The following is a 22,933-nucleotide window of genomic DNA, read 5'->3' as shown; positions in this document are numbered from 1 at the left end:
TCACCACTGATTTTCCTCATTAAAATCTGCTTAATATTTAATTAATATTTCATTTTTTTTCTTCTTTTTTCATCTGATAATTCCAGTTGTTTTACTCACTTAAAAACAAAAGCACAGTCTGATCAAATGGTTAATAAAAAATGTATTTCACTGAGTGAAATAAGTATTTAAGTAAGCTTAGAGTTGTCTTTGATTCATAACTGGAACATTAATCAGTTATTATATATATATATATATATATATATATATATATATATATATATATATATATATATATATATATATATATAACCAAATTTGACCAAATTTTTCACACTTAGGTTACATTAAACTGCTCAAGAATGACCTGGAACAACATAATCTCAAGTCCAACCTGGAAGACGCCAGAACATGAGCGACTGCCATTAAAATGGACTGACGAAAGCAGCGGCCGGTCATAAATTGACATCTTTAAGCTCAACAGAAACCTGACCTGCCCAGATGAAAAAAGCCAAACGCCACACATTCATACTGATGACAGGATATTAGATGAACCTCTAAGTACAGCTCCTGGGTTAGCTCACGTATTCTGAGTCATACCTGTGCTTCAACCTGCTATTACAAACCCAGAAAACATGATCACTTAAGTGGTTCTCACGCATTAACTTGCAAATGTGATCTTTGCCTTTGTGGCATTTGAAGTTGTTCTTTTGCTCGAAAGGCCCACCGCATTTCAAATCGGTCCTCCTCGGCGATATCATGCAGTTTCCAGCGTGGCACTTCGATCTGACATTCACACAAACCAATTTGCTCACGAACGACATCTGTACCATCTCCTCCTCCTTTGTGGTGGAGGATGACTGCGCAATAATCGAGGTTGTGCAGGACAACTTTTGTATTTTTTGACCGTTGGGTAAAATTTTAAACGGCATGAGCAGGTGGCGAAAGTAGTCACCAGATTTGCTGCACGAGAGGCAGAAAGTTAAGAGATGGGTAGGGTGTATCTGTGCAGAGCAGATCTGTGGGATTCTGCGTCGTCGCCTTGTGACTTTCAAAGTCGACCACTGAAGTCGAGACACCTGCAGCTGTTTTTGAGAAAACAGAAATCCTAGCTGTTTCTCGTCGACCTTCAAACCCAAATTAACGAGTTCACTCCTGTTGCTGCTTCCATCTTTGTTTCTGGTTAAACTGTCGATGCAACTTTTGTTGTCTGAGTCTTTTTTTGCTTCTTCTTCTTTTTCATCGCCTTACCTGGAATGCACGGCATCCAGCATTTGTGACTTTTACAGTTTTCCTGTGCCCAGTGTCTTGCCAGTGGATGGGGTTGATTGGAGTAAGGGTGCGTGTGTGTGTGTGTGTGTGTGTGTGTGTGTGTGTGTGCGTGTGTGTGTGTGTGTGTGTGTGTGTGGTCCATCTTTGGCCCAGTTTGAGTCTTGTTTTCCCTCTGGGACAGGCACCAAAACTCCACTTCGTATTTTTAAACTACTCCCCCACTCTCCTGCAGCCCTCACTGTCTTTGCCTCGCTCCAAATCCAAATGTCTCCGGTTCAGATTTGAAGTCTCTCAAGGGCTTATCTGTCCATAATTGGACCTTTTTTTTTTTCTCAGATCCTGGATAATGTCATAAAAACTTCAATAGCTGTGACTAGATTCACTAATCAGCACTGTTTTGGCGTAGAAATGCATTTATTTGACACTACACATTCTTTTTGGGTGTAATGTTGATCCCTGGGATAAATATTACATCATTATCTAAAAATCAGCAGATTCACTCAAGTCACTTTTTGTTTATGCATGTACGCAGCACGGTTAACATGTCATCTTACATTTAACAGCTACGACGTGGAAACTCTTGGAGGTTTCATTGGAAACAACAGCAAATGCAAGAGTGATTGTCATTTGGAACTGCTGAAAATTTCATCCACCAGTTTTATCTGAAATGCATCATTTCCCAGAAAGTGATGCTGACATGCAACCACCATGTCTCCGTCAGCTTGATGTGCCTGGAAAACGTCAAAATGTTTTGGTTAATCTTTGACTGAAGAGTTAAAATGATCAGTACAGCCAAATTTCAAAAAGCTTTTTTGGTAACACTTTATTTGAAGGGGCTTCATAAACATGACATAACACCTGTCATGAACATGAATAAGCCTTCATGAATATTTATGACTGTTGTCATAAAGAGTCATTCGGTAAATTATGACACTTTTAATACAAAGTTGACATTATTCAAAATGTCTTTGTTATGACAACTTGACATTAACCAAGAAATCATTACTGTTTAAACTTTACCTTTAATAACATAAAGTTACCTAATTTTTAAAGTGCAACCAGTAATACTTTTATAACAAATTTATATCAGTAATGATTTCTTGGTTAATGTCAAGTTGTCATAACAAAGACATTTTGAATAATGTCAACTTTGTATTAAAAGTGTCATAATTTACCGAATGACTCTTTATGACAACAGTCATAAATATTCATGAAGGCTTATTCATGTTCATGACAGGTGTTATGTCATGTTTATGACAGTGTCATGTCAGTCTTATTCACCCCCCTTCAAATAAAGTGTTACCGCCTTTTTTTTTTTTTTTTTCATTTCTGCTCTCAGGCAGAACCTCATCACATCTTTGCTTTACTTTGCCAGTTTACTGAACATTACTGGATCTGTTTAAACCATGTCCTCTTTAGTCCTGACTCCTTTCCCAAATCTCACCTTGTATGGTTAAAGACTTTCTCTTTTCTTGAGAAAGTCTTCCTTAGCTTGTTTGTGCAAGGGTTTTACATCGGAGGCTCACGTAGACAGAGAATTGGACGAGAGTCGGGACCCGAATGGGACCGTCTGTAGCTTATGTGATGGTCTGAAATTAGTTTCCTGTATGGGTCACATGCAACGTCAATCAATATAAAACATGGGAGCCATACTTGTCTTGTCTTTCAATGCAAATTTGAGGCTTAAGTAAGGCCCAAAGAAGGCGACCAACTGGTTTGGCTGAAAAATTGGGTTCCGTGCACGAAGCCCGTCGTGAACACTGGCCCACTTATTACCCGTTCCCACATAAACATTTTTTTTTTTTTGGGGGTACTCTGTGCATTTCAATCACAGTCTCTCTGGCACTGCCCTCCTGCACCGCATCAACCAAAACTCTGTCAATTATTGAAGGTGCAGGGCTGGTGAGAGAGAGGTCCCCCATAAAGAAGCATTAGCCTTGTCCTCGATTTTTCAGAGCCGGTTTCGCCTGCAGGCTGACACCGAATGTTGTAACCTCTACTGTCCTTCACAGAGTAAAAAGACAACCAGAGATGAAAGCAGGGAAGGGAGAGAGCAAGGTGACACGAGAGTAAAAAATAAGGGGACAACTTTGAAAAAGGTACCGGCTGAAAGGGACAGATGCATGCTAGCTTTATGACGAAGCATACAGAGAGGATGGAATAAAAACAATAAAACAGTTAAGTAGGATAATTGGAATTGGAATCATTTGTTACGGTCAGCCTGGTTTACAGATCTCCCAGTGGGTGAAGTAAAAAGCCGTGGTGCTTTTCACTCTTAACAGGCAGAGCGTCAAAAGGTTTGTACAAAAAACGTTTTCAGTACAGCCACTCATTAACTCGATCTCGTCTGCGATTTGTTGACCGGCTCGGCTTCTCGTTCGTTTCAGTGTTTATTCTGTGCATCCATCATGCTTTCAGTGCTCCGTGATGCGCTATTGATTTCTTGTAATGTGGATTACTGGAATTAGGCTCATCCCTTTTATTTGTTGTTCTCAGAGCTGGCTGCATGAAAAGCGTTGGCTGAGTGCCCGCAAGATGAAATAAAGTGGATGCAGGGGATTTCAGAGCAGTCGCAAAAATCATGTTGGTCACCTTTCATTATTCTTACTCTTTAACGCCGGGTCCCGTCCACAAGAAATCTGAACCTCGGAATTTGCTGCAATCTTACATTTTGATTTTATTGTTAAATGCTTTTGTTATTTACATGAATCATCAAAGCAACGTTCAGGTTTTGCATGTTTTTTGTTTGTTGTTGTTTTTGTTTTTTTTAATTAATGTAGTCGATGTCACACAAACTTCTTAGGGGCAACCGGATGACGTTCGACCAGAGAAATCAAGCTCAATGGGAGAAATCTCAGACTCCCCACTGAAAGAAGATGAGAATCAAGCAGAACTGCCTTATGAAGGCAAGGTTAGGCTTCATCTACTGTGATTCTACTGCAACCCTATTTAAAGTTTGGGTTTCAAATCACTGAAGTCATTATTTGTGTTCCTAATCATTGCTTTTATCCTGTTCCATGTGGTGGAACAGGATAAAATCTGATTTACTTAACATTTGCACAGATCCATTTAAGCACATTGGAATTCTTGTGCATTTCTACAACTCAAGAATAGTAAAAGTTTAAAAAAAAAACATAAACTAAAGAATCAACATGAGGCAAAAAGGACACTTAAAACATGCTTCAAAGAAATACATAAAACTTCTGTGTATGAATAAATAATCATTGATGTTGCACTTTGAAATGATCAGTTCAAATACTGCACACTGATCACATTTTGTGTTGCAGCAATGGTCACTTCTTGCCCTCTTTAATGTCCTGTGCCACTACCAGTGGCTGGAGGGAAAATAAATAAATGAATAAATGAATGAATGAATGAATGAATAAATAAATAAATAAATAAATAAATAACTCCTGTGTAGGTGAGTCAGGTGTGCACTCACGCTCACAGGCCTCCGATGTCTGGAGTTGTGGCCAGAATCCACTGGAACAAGGCAGAGTGAGCAGGGTGGCGTCTGTCCCCTGAGAACCCGCTACGCTTTCGCTCTGTGTGGCTCTCTTTCAGGAAGGGGAGGCTTGGACCCAGTGATCATTTCTGCTTCTTCAATCATACTGCGATGCCCGTTTGTGATGAAGCTTTCGACGAGACTTTCTGCAAGGCTGATGTCCAAGTCCAAATGCCTTCAGCACTCTAATGAAGTGGCGTCTCTGCTGGGCTCTTGTCACGAATGTCGTGGTGTTCTCTTTCCGTCTGAGATCGTCTGAGATCCACAGACCTGCGGCCGCCTGTTCTCTCCAGAATGGTCCCTTTAATAGTGAGTGACTGTACTGAGTGGAGCTCACCTTTGAAAGTCCAGTATAAGCTCTTTTTGCCATATTTAGTTTCATTAGTGTTGCTGAAAATGTCTTGCTGTATATGTACACTGCTTTTGGATTTTGTTTTCTTTGCTTAGAGTTTTCTCTTTTCTCCTTCATCTGTAAGTTCCCTTGCATCCCAGTTCTCGTCCGGTGTCTGGTCACATTCCCTCAGCCAGTTTGTTTCCTTGCACAGCTGTTCTCCGTCTCCTGGTTTTTCTTCGCCTGCCCTCGGCCTCAGCTGTTTCCTTTTTCGCCTCTGATTGGTTTGTCTGGCTCCGTTGTCTGCATTTGAACTCCAGGATCCTCTGTTGCAGCGTCTCTTCACTTCTTTGTTCCAACTTGTGCATTACTCCAAGACAGTTGTACATCTTCACTGTAGTTTTGCTCTTTGCACTTGGCTCCTTTAAACCACAAACGTGACGGGTTCAAAGTAAAACTTAGGCTTTCCATCCAATTCCTACATTCCTGAAACCGATCTTTGAATTTAAATACATGAATGATATTTATGAAACCAATACATACCGTTGAATATATTCTAAATCTCTCATTGGTATGCAATAACTGGAACATTAAAAGCTCTTTTTTTTCTGGGCTGTGACATATCAGTCGTTTTCCTTCTAAATACCTTCATGAATAGGACCAGATGTTTGGAGGTTTAAAAAAAATATATGTTGGCATGAATGGCAATGATATTAATCAGTGAAATGGATTTGAGGCGTTGCAATAGTAGCGTATATTTTAATATAACTATACACGGTTCTCTGTGTGTTTATGTGTTTGAATCAGAAGGGGGAGGCGGGGAAAAAAAAAAAAAAAACCTCAGCCGGGATGGATGTTTAAAAATGTGACATAAATCTCGAGAAATGTCTTAGCTGAATTAAAATGCACACACATACATGCACTCTTTACTTACCAGCTAAATCCATCTCTTCATCAGCCATCTATCACGTTCCTTTCTGACTCTCGGTGATATTTCCTCAGACCGGCGCATTTGATCTCTGACGTCACTTATTGCACAGATCAATCTGGCAGGGCTTTGGTAAGATCTGATACGGAGAGGCAGAAATACTCAGACGCAACTCTTTCACTAAAGTTAAAAGGCTTTTTGGACATGGAAACATACTTATCCTCCTGCTTTTCCTTCACCACACGCCTCTGTGTTAACCCTCATCTGACAAATTCGCCTTTCATTATTCGACCGATTTATGTCTGCGTTTGTGTGGAGTGAGTGCGCAAGACACACAAAAGCAGGTCATGCCCATCAAACTGGCAGGTGTCTGCTGTTTCTCTTTGCTTACACATATTAACTATGTGTCCTCCATAAAACTTTAATCAATAGGGTAGAAGGCTCTCCTGGAGTTCCCATCAGTGCAATTGTGTCTATGCATGCATCGACAAATGAGTAAAAGAACAGAGGTCAAGAGCAAATGTCAGTTTATTGGAGTCAGAGAAACGAAGGTGTCATTGATCATTGATGCTATGCATGCATATCTGGATGTGTGTAGAGGGGGAAAAAATAACAACCAAAGAGGGAGGAAGGGGCACACCATCATCATCATCATCATCATCAAGGCGACTTCTCCATTAGCTTGAGTGCTTCTTTGACAACATAATGGCCGTCACCCGGACAACAGGGTCACCGTCGTTGTGGACGCACACCGCAACTGCTGTTGTCAATCAAGAAAATTTACTGCCAAAGTCCTGCGCCGCAAACGCGGCGTGCCCGAGCGGGGCGACGCCGTGGCATGTGAGAGGGTTTTTTTTTTTTTTTAAACCGAATCAATAACGAGCAAAGCGAGGAGAGGAAACAAAAACAAGCAAGCGCTCCAACGTGCGGTCGGACGAGATTCACTGGAGGGAAATGGCAACGATGAAACCGAGAGAGATGGTGGAAATGGAGGAGGCGTCCCGTGGGAGTTATTTACAAGGAAGCGTTGTTACAGTGAAACCCTTACAGGCCTACTCTCCCAAAATGCATCTTAGAGGAAAACTTATCTGCCCTCTTATGAACCGATGGATATCCATCGGTTCTTATGAACCGATGGATAGCAGTTATGAACCTTCATAAGAGGTTCATAACTGCCCTCTTATGAACTGATGGTTAGCCATCGGTTCATACGAGGGCAGTTATCCAAGTGCTTTCGATAGCTGACGTGCAACTTTCAATTACTCTGCCGTAAACCTGCTCACTACTAATGGAAAAGGGAGGAAAAGGGAGTGAAGGTATCTCAACAAAGCAAACTTTTATGTGTATTGACCCTAAGAAAGCGCATTCTTAAATGGGATAATAGCACAATAAGAATAAAATGAAACGCAAACATCTGGGAAAATAGTCCAAGATTGCATGATTCCAAGATTACTCGATCAGATGTTAGTGTCACATGAGTTTGAGTGATTTTGAGTGGCCGTTCTTACATTTTTAGCCAGTGATCATCCGTGTTTCTTGCAACAAAAATATTTACCAACAAAAGAAAGATCTAGATACCGTTTTTAGTCAGTTGTGTCGTGCGTATGCTCTTTCTAGTAAAGGCTGCAGTTCAGTCCATACTGATGAGCTGATATCATAAAACTAAGAAAAACAAAACAAACAAAAAAAAACACTGGATAATATTTTTCTTTGTTTCGCAGTTGCATTCGTTGACAAATTAGCCTCGTTTTCCTAAGCCAACAAGCCAAGAGACGTAAAGCCGAGTGTGTTTTCGTCTTGAAGTGTATCAGTGCAGCAGGCAGCGTCCCACCGGTGATAAAATCTATATTTCAAGAGCTGCAGAGCTTCTGTAGAGTTCTGCCTGCTGCTTTGAAGACCAAGATGGGTGGGGGGAGCGGTGGGGAGACTAGAAAGGGCTAGCGTGGTGGTGTTGGAGAGTGAAAGAGCTGATGTTAGAAATAGAGGCCAACGACTGCAGGAAGAGAGATGGACTGCTGAAACGCCGCAACGAACAGAGCAGGAAGGGAAAGACAGTAGGAAACTGAACTAATCATCATGCATTAAGTTGTGGCGAAACAACAATCCCAGATTCAATGTTTAAAAAAAAAAAACCCAAAACAAAATCACACTCCAAACGATGGCTGGTCTCGGACAGTGCTGTTCAGCAAATTAATTAATTAATTAGCAGACATTGACATTTTACTGAAAGCCCTCCTCCGCCCACTTGGCACTGCATTACCTCAACAATGTTGTCCAACATTTATACCTTCTGTCTGCTCTGTCTTAGCGTCTCATTCATCGGGCAAGTTGCCCTAATAATAATATGCTGGAGTGAGCCAACCAGGAAAGCAATTTCCACTCCTGGCGTCAAGATCAGATGTAAGGAATCTAAAGTAAACACTCTCTTGGCCAAAGTATTGGTATCGTTGATGGACAGTCTGGAAACCAGTGTTGACTCTACCTGATCCTTATAGGCAGTCGTGGAATCATAACATTGTTAGGCCAATATCAGCATTCAAGTCACTTGAGGGACTTTCTTCTCTTGTCTTCTCAGCCTGAACTTAAGAAACAAAGAAGAAACAATGCCGTCTTTGTACTTTGCAACATGTCGTTTCTTGAACTGTCAAACTCTCATCCGATCAAAAGCTTGTTTTGGTCCCCAGGTACGTGTACTTCAGACCAAATACGACAAATGATGCACTTGGAATGCAGGTTTGCTAAAGGTTAGCTATTGATCCTTTGCGTCTATGTCACTTAATAATCGCGAGGCGATTTGACAGACGTTGGAAGTGACGGACAGGAGTGTTAGAGAGATGGCGATTGTTCATGTTGAGCACACCTAATTGGGGCTCAAAGACAGGGGTATTTACAGGAGTTGGAAATAGCTAAGAAACCGATCCATAACTCATCCCTCTGGACATGTTTAATTTGAACAAATCACCAACTTTGTCTTAATTCATGCCACATGATTTATACCAATATGTCTAATGCAGAATTCTCTCTAACCCTGGAGAAGACTTAAAAGCACACAAAAGTCTAGGTGTTTACCAGTTGTTTCTTTTGTAAGAGGCTACATGATGGGGCGTCTTTTCTCTGGTTACTAATGATTAGATGCAAACTTTCTCCATAATGTATCTTGTATCTTACTAACCGTGTATATGAAGTACATGGATGGATTTTACTTTGTAAAAAGGGCTGCCGGTCCTTACCATCGACTGGTTTACAATAAAATGACAAGTTTGGTTTGCATCCCTGTCTGCTTGTCCAGCCAGCCGCGTAGCACCCTACGACCGTTTTTACTATGAAATTTTATTAAATAAAAGCGATATTAGGCTAGCACCTGTTTGTTTTGAAAAGTTTTACAGGAATGAGCACAGGTTGTTTTGATGTTCGTCATGGCAAAGTGGGCTGCTTTCTGAAGAGTGTGACAACACATGCAAAGGATCAATAGATTTACCCACAGAGTGGTTAATGCATTGGACAGGCTTGTCTGGTCAGTCAGAATATAACTTCCTGGGAAGAGTTTCTGATTTTCGAGATTTTTCTTGCATATAAATAACAAAGAGAACTGATTTTTTCCCCCTCTCAAAACTACTGAAAAAAAGAAAAAAACTGCCAATAACGAGACTAACATCTGAGTAGTTAAGAGGAATTTTTAAAAAGCAATCAAAGATACCTCTGAACCCCTGTTTGTGTCTGTCAGATTAAAGCATTTCCCGCATGTGCGTGGGTGCATTCATGTTTGCGTGTGCATGAGTGTGTGTGAGCACACATGCAGTAAGTCATATCTGAGTGGATTCTTATGCTCTGAAACAGCGCAGCTTGGTCGCATAGCAACAAAAGTACCCCATCCCTCCAGTCTGCCCCTCCCCCCCCACCTCTTCCTTTTCTTTCGCCTCTCCTCCGTGTGAGCGTCTGAACTGCAGCGTAACCTGAAAACATCCATGCATCTTTTGCGCACTCATCTCAGAGTGTGCCACCTTCCTTGCTTGCGAAACAACATGGCGCATGCGCACGGTTGTGTTTGTGCGGTTTCAGAGTCGAGAAGCCCGTACGCAGGAAGGAAGGAAGGAAGGAAGGAAGGAAGGAAGGAAGGAAGGAAGGAAGGAAGGAAAGAGGAGGAAGAAGTTGTGTTTCTGCTGTGGTATGGGCAGTTTGAAAAAAAACAAAAAAACACAAAAATAAGTTAAGCTTCATCACACATTTGAATAATAACACTTTCCCACTAATAATCCGCCAAGGCTTTAAAGTATTCTTATCATTTGGGTTTCTTTTTCATCTTCTAGTGTCAGTTTCTTTTTTTTTCATCCATCTTTTCCCTCCCGTCTCTCCAATACACACAGCCACAGCTAAAGTGGGAATTCTGCGTGCCTTGACAATCACATTACCTCCTTCAACCGCATCGTGCCCCCTCCCTTCTTCCCCTGTGGCCTAGTTAGGGAAATATGCATAACTCCTTCATTTACCGCTGCAGATGCACAAGTGCGCCGGATAATTCACTGTACCAACAGACGCGGCGGAGCTGAATTTCATTACCCACTCGACTGCTGTGACAACCTCCCGATTGTCGCACTCTCGCCTTTGTCGCCATGAAGAGGTTAGACGACGTGCTGATTTGTTGGTGCGCGTTGCACAAGTAGCCTGCAGGCATCATCTCCATATTGAACAGTAATCATGACACAGTTCAAAAACAGCTACATCACCCCGTTCTCCCCCGGACCCCCTTCATTTTAGCTCCAGATTAGGCTCACGTCTGCGCTGTAATTCTGTGCTCGCAGATGTGTCACCGCGTGCGTCTGGCTGCTCGCGCTGGTTTAATGTAAGCAGAGTGAGGCAGGCAGCGCCCCGCGTCGGCGGCTTCCGGGTACGAGCCGCGTTTTGTGCGTTTTGACAATGCGAGACGATTGGATTTGGATACACGCGACTGTAATGTGGTATCTCGCCGCGCAGCCAGCTGAGAGAGGTTGTTATGACCCAGTAATCCAAACATTAGTAATAATAATTTAAAAAAAAAAAACGGAAAAAAAAACTTAAATCCTGCCAGAGGAAGGCAAAACAAAGCGGGACTGGGGGGTGAGCGGGGAAGTGGGGGTGCTAATGCTGCCAGGGACATTCCCCCTGTACAAAGACAAGTTCTCCAAGCCGACGTGCTTTGATAAGAGCCCAGAAATACTGCTGTTCAAATGAGGTAACAAAATAATCATTTGTTATGATTATGATCCCAGGCCCATTCTCTCCTGGAAACCGAACAAAAGGGTGTTTTATTGGGTCCTGAATAGAAACTATATTGTTCCAGAATGTGTTGCCTGGGAAAATAATCAATCCACATAGAGTGAAAGTCATGCACAAACGTAATATTTTGCAATGTTCCAAACCAATGATTTCAATGTGTTTTATTTGGACTATTAATAAACAAACACAACACATGGCCAAATGTTTTGTGTTCTGGACGGGCCATTAAAAATGTGCCATTCTTTTTGTTGATTTTTTATCCACTGCTCTTAAATGACTTTATAGAATTTGTTTTTTCTGAAAATACAGCTGCAAATTTATTGTATGTCTCCACCATCTTTACACATCCAGAAATGGAAATTGTAGTCAGACTGGAGTAAGAGTGTCTGTAAAAACACATTTTCTGGCCTTTTCATGAATCATTACTCCTTAAGAGTTTTACTTTCAAAGACATCCAATGAAAAACAATTAATAGATTGAAAGGTACTATTGGGGCCTGCTATGGCAATGCATAGGAGAGCAATGAAATGCCTTGTGAAGCACATAAGCAGTATTTCGAAGGAGCTTATGTTTTATTAACAATATTACTTGTTATTAATTTGGTGTTAGATCAGCGTTTTTGTTTTTTTCTGGTAACGAACTGTCACGCAATATAAATCAGAGTTTTACTTTTGTGTTGAATGTATGTTTTATAGTATATTTAGCACATGCTATTGGGTACATTTTAGCTAACTTTAGCATGGATGCTAATTCTTAGCATCAAAACGCTGGGTTCCATCTGACGGGCACACTTTGGCAGGCCCCGCTTAAATTTCTTCAGAAATGTTCTACATTTTATTATTATTATACTGCCATTACTTTCTAAACACAAAAAGTGTGTTTAGAAAGTGGGTTTAAAGGGTTTAAATGCTGAAGGGTTTAAATGCTGAAGCTATCTTTCTAAGATACAGGAGAACAAAGCAAGATTTCTCCTTCGGGGAAGCAAAAATCAATAGTTATAAAGCGCTCCACTGATATTTGATTGTAGTTCCATGTCCTAACAACATAATTACAAATCAAACAAACACCCTAAGATGACATACAACCACATTAAGGTGAATCTGTTTAAATCTGATGAAGTAAACTGTCAAAAAGGTTTAAGCATCTGTGGTTTCAAAAAAGAAAAAACCTAAACAGCACTATTGGGAATCAGGCAGGGCAGGGCGAGTTGTGCGGTCCTGCTGTTTTGTCTCCATCTCTGTTTTTCCTTTCATCTCAAAGTGGTTCTCCGTCTCCTACACTTTGTCACTCCCTGTGCCTTTTACTGTGTGGTAAATAGCAAGATTCCTGGCCACTCTTGTGAGTGAGTCGGCTCTGTCGCAGTCCACCGGGACTCAAATTACAGCAGAATTTTAGCTTACAGAGACGACCCTTCACAATCTGCCAAGTCAATTTAAGTCCAACTTCCTCACCACACCAAGTGTCTTGAGTCCTTTGTTTCCTCAAAATTCAAATCTGCATCTGTGCGTGTGTGTGTGTGTGTGTGTGAAATTGTTTGGGGTGTATTCTTTGTATTAAAATTGATTTCTTTTTTTCCCCCCACTTTTGTATGATTATTTTATTTATATATTCTTTTTTTGTTGACTGTTGGTGTATTTTTAGTTGGTCACCTGAAGATCATTTCAGTTTTCAAAATGCACATAGTACCAAGTGAACACCCGTAAACGTCTGCCAGACCCCAGGCTGAAAAGGGGAACCAAATAAAATGGCAAATTTCAAACGTAAGCGCTCTTTCAAGCCCCCGCATGGTGAGACTATGCATCAGCCTATGAGAATGTGTTCTGACTGTGACATGAGTGGTAACGTGGCTTTATAAATACACCTGAGTTAATTGATAAGTGGAAGCAGATGGGCTGTTCAGGAAGCAGAAGAGGGAACAGGTGCAGAAAGAGGCAAGCAGCAGACAGGAGCTGCACCTGGAAAAGCACCAGAATACAAAGTAAAAAAAAAAAATTCTTAATCCCCAGAGTACATACATATGAATAATGTTTTGTTTTTGTTTTTTTTTTCATTAAATTGATCATAGGTGTAAATACACTTATGTTATTCATAAATTATTACATTTTACAATATTAATTGGTGCCCAACTGTGGTCCTAAGGGCTCACTGTCCTGCATGTTTTAGATGAGTCGCTGCTTCAGTACACTTGATTCAAATGACTGCATTACTTCATAACATGCCTTCATTTACTACAGAAGTCTCTCATTCATTTAAGCCAGGTGTGCAACAGCAGAACAGTGAGACCTGATGACCAGAGAGTCGGGGACCTCTTTAAGTACGTAGGCCTTGATCAACAAACCGACTTTAAAGATTTGGTGAAGGTCAAACTCCAAAGGAGGATCATATTTCAACAATGCAACTCCTTAATTTGCCGTTTATCACACATTTAAAGGTTATTAATGAAATATCTCTGCTTGCTGTGAATCATAATAACACTGTAACACGGCAAATGAAAAATATCCTCATACTTGAACTCTGTAAACCGTCACTTTAAAACAAGACAGTGCCTTCAATGAAGAATGTTGTTTTTTTGGTATCATTTCACTTTGAATCTGATTTTAATATTCTAAATTTGCCAGGAGTATAAATGATTTGGGGCTTAGGTGTATTAAACGTGATGTGCCCATTACTGCACATCACTGTATCTTTCATCTGAAGCGTCTGGCAAAGATGGCAGCTTGTTGGTTTGCAGATGTTGACATGAAGCAATGGTTATTATCTTTTACGAAACCCACAGAAGAAATAAATCTCATGGAAGACTGATATGTAGCATGAGGACTCTGAAGCCTGAACAAAATGAGTGTCGTCCTAAGATTTCTAAGTCTTCTTCCACTGCAGATATTTGCCATTTCCTCCTTTTGAGAAACTGAAAGCAGTTCCAGCAGTTTTGGAAAAGGATTTATTGCAGAGTTAAGGTTTGATGTTTTCACCTTGAACTGGGTACACATCAACTGAGGTTGATAAAAAAAAAAAAAGCACATTTATTTCCTTTATTTGCCTCCGCAATCCTTCTCATTGAAAAAATAAATAAATAAAATTCATATGCAAAGGAAATTACAGAGAGAAATTCTCATGTATTCTGTCCGTCGTGCAGTACCCGCCAGGCACGGAGTCGCATCTCTGTCCGTTTGCAACTGATACTGGCTAACAGAGTGCATACTCGGGAGAAAAATTAAATAATTTCACATGTAAATGCAAAAATTCCTTGGCAACACATTTTTTGGATGTAATGTTCTTTGCACCAGCTGGTCGTTTCGCAGCCTTGGCATGGTTGCCTAGTAGTGGCGACTGACTCACAATGACACACACAATTTCATTTCGTCTAAGAGCTTTGCTAGGGTTGTAAATTATAGTTTTACATCAATCAGAAGCAGAAAAAAAAAACATTTATTTATTTATTTTTTTTGCTAATAAGGTACGGTTTATTGAAGCTTTGAAAGGGTGTTAGGCAGAAGCAAAAACCAAATCAAAATGTAACTGTTGCCTGTTACTCACCCATGCATTTTTACACACATATTCCAAGTCACCCAATGAAATATTTCAAATCTTGTTCAAACAAATATTTCTCTAATGCATTTTAACAGGTTGAATTTTACTGCTGACTAACGACGCTTACGTAAGTAAGGGCAGGCTTATGTAATCGCTGTCACAGAGAGCAGGAAGAACAAAAAGCAGATTTCCTGGGCTCCTTTGTTTGATCCTAATCTGGCTCATGATGGTTAAATGTGGAGGATTAATGCGATAATGACAGATCAACCACTGGAATACAGAGAAATCAGAAGAAATCTGAACGCCACGTAGAATTACGTTTCTCCGTGGATCAGGTGTGCTGTTTTAAAACACTCGCTCTGCGTAAACCTTGTTTTATATGAACACACATTTTATTGCTCCTGCTGGCTATGATCTTGCAGGGCTTAGCTGTAAATCAATGCTTGCCTGAATTAAAAGTCTAGACATGAATTTTAAATGTGTTGGTTAATTAAAATTTTTCTTGGTGCTGGAATATTTTTTCCCTAACATTATTGTATGTCTACCGTAAATTTGAGTGGAAAAGTTCCTTTGTTTCAGCTGCTAAAAATGCTGCAAATGTCAGTTTTTCTGTTATTTTTGACGATTACGGCCTACACCTAGCAAAAACTCCAAAATGCAGTTTAAAAAATATCACATGAAATGACATGAAATCATGCAAGACCTGCTTGGACTTGTGTGATTTCATGTTATTTTATGCATGTAGCTAAATTTGATGTCAGTGTTTATTTTTTGAGCCTTAAATAATCAATCAGGGAAAAGACTGCTCATTTAACAGTTGTCCAGCGGTCAGTCAATGTGACCGTACACAAGGTAAACCACAATTGTGAAAGACAAAATGCAAACTGATTGATGTGCAGTGTGAGCTTGTCTGCGCAGAAGTTGCACTGCGACGCGGCAGAGGCGCGAGCAGCAACTGCAGGCGCATTGTTGCTCAATGTGTGTCAGGTGAAACCTTAAGTGTCAAGTGAAAGTGTTTTACATTTTTATCATTTTAAGATAAAATGATCTGATAAAATGATGTGGATTTTTTTTTTCTTTACCAGAAAATCTGGGTAAGTCTGAATAAATACAAGTTTTTAATTAAGACTGAAAACAGTTAAAATGTGTACATAGTTTTATAGCTTGAGACTTACTTGTTTGTTCCCACAGAGAGAGAGAGAGAGAGAGAGAGAGAGAGAGGTTGAAATAGAGATATTTGTGTGCTTATGAGCTATTCTACACAAAAGTCATATACCTCTAGCGTTAATTACGTCAAGGCTGCACTGCTCATAAACATTTCACATTCAATACACATTCAATACGCTGTTGTGTGTTTAAGAAAATATAAAGTCTCTGCACACCATTACTTACAGTTTAGTAGTTATTGACAGCTGAATAATCATATTTTTTTTCCTTCTTCCGTAAATAGGAGCCCACAGGTTCAATAACACCCATCTCTTCTGATTCAATTTGCACTCTGTGTGTGTGTGCGTGTCTGTGTTCAACTTCATGGGCGAGTATTACTTTGCATTTATGGGTGCATATGTGTGGACGAGGAGAGAGCAAATAAGCGGGTGATTGATTCTATTTGACACAGAGTATAAGAACATAAATAAAGCGACTGGAGGCAGGGAGAGCTGTCAGACCACGTCTCCCTAACTCTGGCGACTTCACTGTCAAGCTTTTAAATCTCCGAAGCGCAGAGACTCAAGCCGGGTTTTCAAACTTCCCTTTATGAACGCGTGTACCATCTCACTTCATTTCTCCAGCCTTAAGATGGCAAACTTCAAAAGATCCATACAAATGTAAACAATAGCGAAAATTTAACATTATTGAAATAAACAATAAAAACGAAACAATATACTTTTTTTACACTTCTGTCATGCAAAAAAACAAAACAGTTTCTTGTCAAAAATAAATTTGGACAATTCAGACACGTGGTTAAAAATCAAGCAGGTGTATCGCGTCGGGTCCGTGAGACGACAACTAAGAAGTCACCTCGCCCTCGAAACTTGAGATTAGTTTGTTCCTGACTGTTGGAAGTTAGAGTGCAAACCACAGCGAGGATAAAGCGAGAAGCTGTCCGAGCATCTCAGTAAGACGGTTTTAGAAGCAACTGTCTGGTGAGGAGTTTTGCAGCAAGAAATCAACCGTTCCACCTAGCGGAGTGCAGCCAACAAGCGCAGAACTTTCAAAACAACTGTCAACAAGTCTGGCCGTCCACCCGAGTTCACCCTGAAAACAGACCTCAGCATGTTAAAAGAAGCCTAAAGACGAGTCATTGTGGTGCCTGTAGCTTGCCACTTTTGATATGAAAGCAAAAAATAAAAATTCCTTGCAAAAATATAAATTTTCATGGGAGGTATGTTAGGGAAAAAAAAACTATCTAATGAAAACTTTGAGACTAAGATAAAGTTTTCCAGACAAAAAGGAGACAACGACTCTACAGTCATGGATTTTCAGTGTTCACTTCTGAAAGCACTTTTTACATGCATCAGTCACTGAAAGCCTCTGGCATTATGACATGAGTCATTCTTCATCAGCACAGATAGAACATCTGCATAGTGTTTCAAACGATTACATGATCTTTGTGTCACATTTACACAGATCCTGTTGCAGTGGCATACAGTATATGCAGCAAACAGTATCATTGTGCTGCTATGCTCAAGAATTTTTAAATATATATTAAAAAATGTGTCACCATGGCATAGATGGAGTTCAGATCATGTGTGCAACAGCAAATAGATGATGCTTAAGTTTTATAGTTGTATATTCCAGAAGCACGTGGCAGATATTGCAGATTTCTCCTGTATGAAGATTTTTTTTTTCTTTTAACCACAGAAAAATTGTGCAACCTGCAGGGCCCCTAAAGAAATTTTTTGAAGAGTATCTTAAGCTCCATCTTCAGAGGGATTGCTGCTCTCTGAGTGTAGGACGAGGCTGTGCCTCAGAAGACAGACGGGTAAGAGTGGAGAGAGCTTTCGAAAATCACAGAAAATCCAACAATTGGGCCAGTTTTGTAATCTGCAAGATTGTTACGAGATCACAGACTTGATTGATTTGATCTCGCCAGGCTCCGAAAGGCTGAGGAGAGTTGCCCGACAAATGGTATTGGATGTTTCTGGCTCCATCGGCAGGCTTACAAGGCGGGTTGTGACACTTTTATTTCTTAAAAAACAGGCAGAACGAGTACACAAGAGTAAAAAAAAAACAAACAAAAAAAACGACACTGCCATTGTGATAAAAATGCAACTGGTTTTGAAATGTCATTGTAATAATAACATCAGTAAAACTTGGGTAACTTGCTTTCACGACGGAAGTCTGCTTGATTTAAAGCGGTGCAGGAGGCATAGACGCGTTCGCTGCTTCCCGGCGGCCCTCTGGAGCTCGCTGGACATTCAGCCCGCTGAGCTACACGTTTCTCCTTGTCAGTTCTGCTCAGCGAGGCTCGTCGTGTCAAAAGGCAAGTGATGGACCACTAGCGGGCCGCGTGAATGACAGAGCTTTGTTTCCAGTTGCAGCCCTGTGCACTGATGTGTTGCTTTTTACTCAGTCGCTTACACAGCGATGAGGCGGGCGCTCACACTGAATACAGTTTGACTGCATAATGACCTACATGCACAAATGCTCCATTAGGTGAAGGGAAGAATTCCCGGACAGAGGATGCGTCTGCATGAGTCGGTTACACGTGAGCGTTGCATCATGCGTGCAGGTGTTCCTTATATGCATTTCCAGTGGTATTGTGCTGCGGCAGAGCAAGGACTTCTCCAGGGGATAGATAAATCCTTCTTATTCTAAAGCTGCCGCTAATGCGCTCACTCTTTGCGCGACACAGCTTGAAGGCCGGCTCGGTTTCTTGAGCACATTTTTAATGTTTGTTTTGAGGCTTTTGTCGGAATTGGTTGTACTGTATCTTCTTTTTTCACCAGCCATTTAAGCACTGGACAAATATCAGAACTGACTGTAATGCTAAAAGGCTCACCATCCACTTTCAAACCTAGATGTCTGTTTTCGTGTACTCAACTGGGAGTGTAGGTGCACAAGGATTATAGTCTTGCGGAGCGACTGTCTCCGGAAGCAGAAAAGTCACAAAGAGGAAAGGCAGAATTTGGCAAAGCAGAAGGTTACTGTTAAGGTTAATATATTTTTTTTTACTTAATCACGTTCTCTAAAAGAAAAGTCTGCAAATTACCGAGGAAATATTTCACATCATAATATCTTAGATGCACATTCTTTCTAATTCTGGTGCTCACTTTGAACAACAGCAGCCCACCTTCACCACACTGAGTCACCTAAATACTCTGGTTTGCTGCCGTGTGATTGGCTGATTCAGAGTCAGTTGACTGGGTGTATCCAATCAAGTTGTTTTGTGAGTGTATGTGGATATTTTGAAATCAAAACTGTACTTTTGTGGCGTCGAGATTAGAAAAGTTCCTGGTAAGGGCCGGAACTTTGAAGTATAAAACCCCCTGAATTGACAAAGTGTGCTTTATTTTATTTTTTTTCCATGACTGTATGCAAAAACCATATGTAATTCTCCACTAAAAAAAAAAATCTGTTCATCAGAAGTTTTTGGTGGTAGGAAGCAATTTTGTGCTTTGGCACAACATGGTTATTACATCCTTTGATACATGAAAGGGGCAACAATCTTCTCCAAAATAAAGCATCAACAGGCTGGCAATTAACCAGAGAATACTGGCAATAGAACAAACAATGTTTTTCCCTTGGAAAGCTGCTTTCTGTTAAAGCATACGAAACCTCAGGCAACACTTTAAACATCCATTACTGCATTATAAATTGATCTGAACCCGGGCAGTTCACGTGAGAAAAAAAGAACAAATGGATGTAACTCGGCAGAAGCTGCGCTCCTTTTTCTTCCACTTGGAGTCAAACACTTAACGCGCTGTGCTCTGAATCACAGACCCCTCATTTAACAGAGTACATTGAATATGTCGGAGGAAATTATGCTAAGCGTTTCGTGTCAGATTGAAGAAACAAAGGCGATGTGTTAAAACCGAAAGCGATAAACACGATGACAGCACGTTTTCGGCTGGCACTAACCACCGCATGCACAAGTTAGCTCTCTGTCTTGCAGAACAGCAGCACACACACACAGAGACACACACACACACACCTGTCAGAGGCCTGTGTTTGCACACCGTGTCATGTGCCAAAGGGGACATTTTTCTCGGTAATTGGACCTGACCATCAGTTGTCTTCCTTCTATTTTTCTTTCTGTCAATTCTCTGCTTCCCTATTTTGTTTCCTGTCTCGTATCGGCCTCTAGTTTCGTTCTAATTGAATCAATGTTGCAATAGCAGTAAGTTTATCCTAATTGATTTAATGAGCGTTTTGTCATCATTATCTCCCGGGCTTGTCAGTAAACCCCGTTTTTGTGCGCCCACTGAACCAACGGGAACCCGTTCATCTGACTCATCTTCTTTTCACTGACTGCAAGTTGTTCCACACTCCCATATCTGTCTTGACAGTTGTCCTGACGCTTGCCCCCCTGCCCATGTTTTCTTTCTTTGTACCTTGTTTTATTCATTTCTCCCTGTTTGCTATGAATATGGATTATTAGTAGTTAAGCTGTGCTTTTGTGCTACTTTATAACCCGGTTAAACTTTTTTATGGCACTGGCATATCTTTCGAATGTAAAAAAAAAAAAAAAAAAAAAAAAAAACATCATTCAAAAATCGTTGTTTTAAATTGTATTAATATAAACCAGATTCCTGCAGCAAGAAAGACAAAGATCTACTTCCTGAACCATCATGCTCTCTCACCACTGCAAGTCAAGTTTTAGTTGACTTTAAGTTGCTTAAAAAAAATGACACCGATTGAGATTTATTAGGAACACTAAAAACCATAATAGCCTCTGTAATATAGGGTGAAGTAGATCTGGATGAAAACTGCTTTTCACATAAAGCTTCACCCACAGAAAGTTTTTTTTTTTTTTTTTGTAGGTTTTGAGCTCATAACATTCGGCGTTGCTGTGCCTAATTTTAACGGAGGTTTAATACGGCTCATAAAAACAACACCTGTGTGAGTGCCAGTAACCAGTTGGGGTCGACATGAACTAGACCTCATATAAGTTTTTTAAAAGCTTTAAGCTACGCTTTATGGTGAATACAACTGGAAATAAAATGTCATTTAACCATGCTGAATTTGTTGCATCCTTAGTAAATTTCATCCAGCAGCATAAAATAGAAATGACCATTGCAGTGTCTCGAGAAAACAAATTGATTGAGATTTTATGGAGGTAATGACACTATTTGAAGAAAACAAACTTTTCCTTCCTCATGCTCACAAGATGAATATGGTGTGAAAATAAGAACTCTCCTGACACACCAACATTTCGTCACGTTTGATTTTTTTATGTTTCATTTTTAGCTTTTAAGAACTCAGTTTTAAGATAATTTCTTTAAAAAAAAATTCTAGTATATATGAGTTGCTAGCTGTAGGAGAGAAACCGTGTTATCGTAACATTCTGAAATAAAATAACTTTATACTACAAAGCAAGTGCTATTTACACAAGTTCATGAAAGAAAACCAAAAGCTGTTAGATTTTTGGAATGAACTCGAGCAATATTTCGCCACAGTCAATAAGCTTTGAGGTTTAGATGCTGGCAGTGTTACCTCTTAATTATCTGTGGTGTGTATTAAATAAGCAATGAGCTGTACGCATGCATACAGTTTGAAATCACTTACAATCTTAGCAACAAAATAAATGCAATGCACAAACTTGGAAAAAAGGTACGTTCTTTAGGTTCGTCACAAATGTACATAAGGTAGATCAATTAGGACTTGAGAGTGACAACAACTCAAACTTATAAAGCTGCACTAATGCCTCTGGAGGGAAAAATAGTGGCAAAATGGTTTTATTTCTTGCCCCTCGATGCTTTTTGTGTTGGATTCATTTTGAGCTGTAGGAAGTAATGGTTGCAAATATGTCTGATCTAAAATCTAACTTTTTCCTTGTCAACGCAGTTTTACATAATCCAATGTATTTATTTATTTATTTAATATTAACCTTTTTCATGCATAGTGCTCACTACAGTGGACAGCTGTCTAAAAGCCATTTTCTTGTGCTTCTTGTGGATTTTTATATTATAAATGCACACAGACCACTGAAGTGGACACTAATGCATCATAAAATACACTATCAACTACTGGCCATCAGCTGCAAATGCAAGGAATTATTTTTGTTAAATCCAATATGGCCGACAGACAAAAAAGCATGCCGACCGACCCGGTCCCTCCTTCTACTGTAGACGACTCTTGCAGGTAAAAAAATAAAAAATATTGTGACATCAGATAACCACTAAAGAACAACACTACTGATCTATTTTTCAAATAACAACTTTGTATGTGGAGAAAATCACAATTTATCACCAAAAAAATACTTTTTTTTTGCAATTTTCTTTTCCCTACCTTTTTATGCCTTAAGAAAATATATTTTTTTAAATCCTGACACAAAGGATCATAATTCATGCATGAAAGGGTTAACATAGTATAACATAACCCTCCTCAATGCATCAGTCTCTTGTCCTATGCCATTCCTCTTGTCTCTATTTAGTCTGTCTGGGACTCTTTCTTGATCTGAGGTGAGACAGCTGCAATGTGTAGTTTTCCACACCATCCTAAATAAACCATAGAGTTTATGATACGAACACACACACACACACACACACATGAGGTATGTGTGTGCATGTTCATACCATACACACACACACACATACCTTGGGCAAAGTAGTTGAAAGGAATGTGTTGGGCTTTAGCAGAAGCAGCCAGTTGGTCAATCACAAGTTAATTGTGTACAACGCAAAATGAAGAAAGCTAGAAAAAGTTATAAAAAAAGACACTGAGCAAACTCTGTTTCTTCTTTTTTTAATAATAATATGTCACTTAATTTAACAGTTTTTTTGTGTTGTAGTTTTAGTTCCTTCACACTGTTTTTTTTTCTTTTCTTGACCAATAAGGCACTTGGAAATGGGTTTGTTGTTTTGGTGATTTTCTTGGTTTTGTCTTTTCAAAAACAAAACCGTCATCTTTAAAATGGAGGAGCCGTCATCTGCAAGGTATTTGGTCCATCTTCTCAGCCGCATGCTAACCTCAG

This window comes from Poecilia mexicana, unplaced genomic scaffold, assembly GCF_051168715.1.
Source record: "Poecilia mexicana isolate PSO_F unplaced genomic scaffold, ASM5116871v1 scaffold_8, whole genome shotgun sequence".
Lineage (NCBI taxonomy): Eukaryota > Metazoa > Chordata > Actinopteri > Cyprinodontiformes > Poeciliidae > Poecilia > Poecilia mexicana.
The sequence above is the reverse complement of the archived record's forward strand: the minus strand, read 5'-3'. Positions refer to the sequence as shown.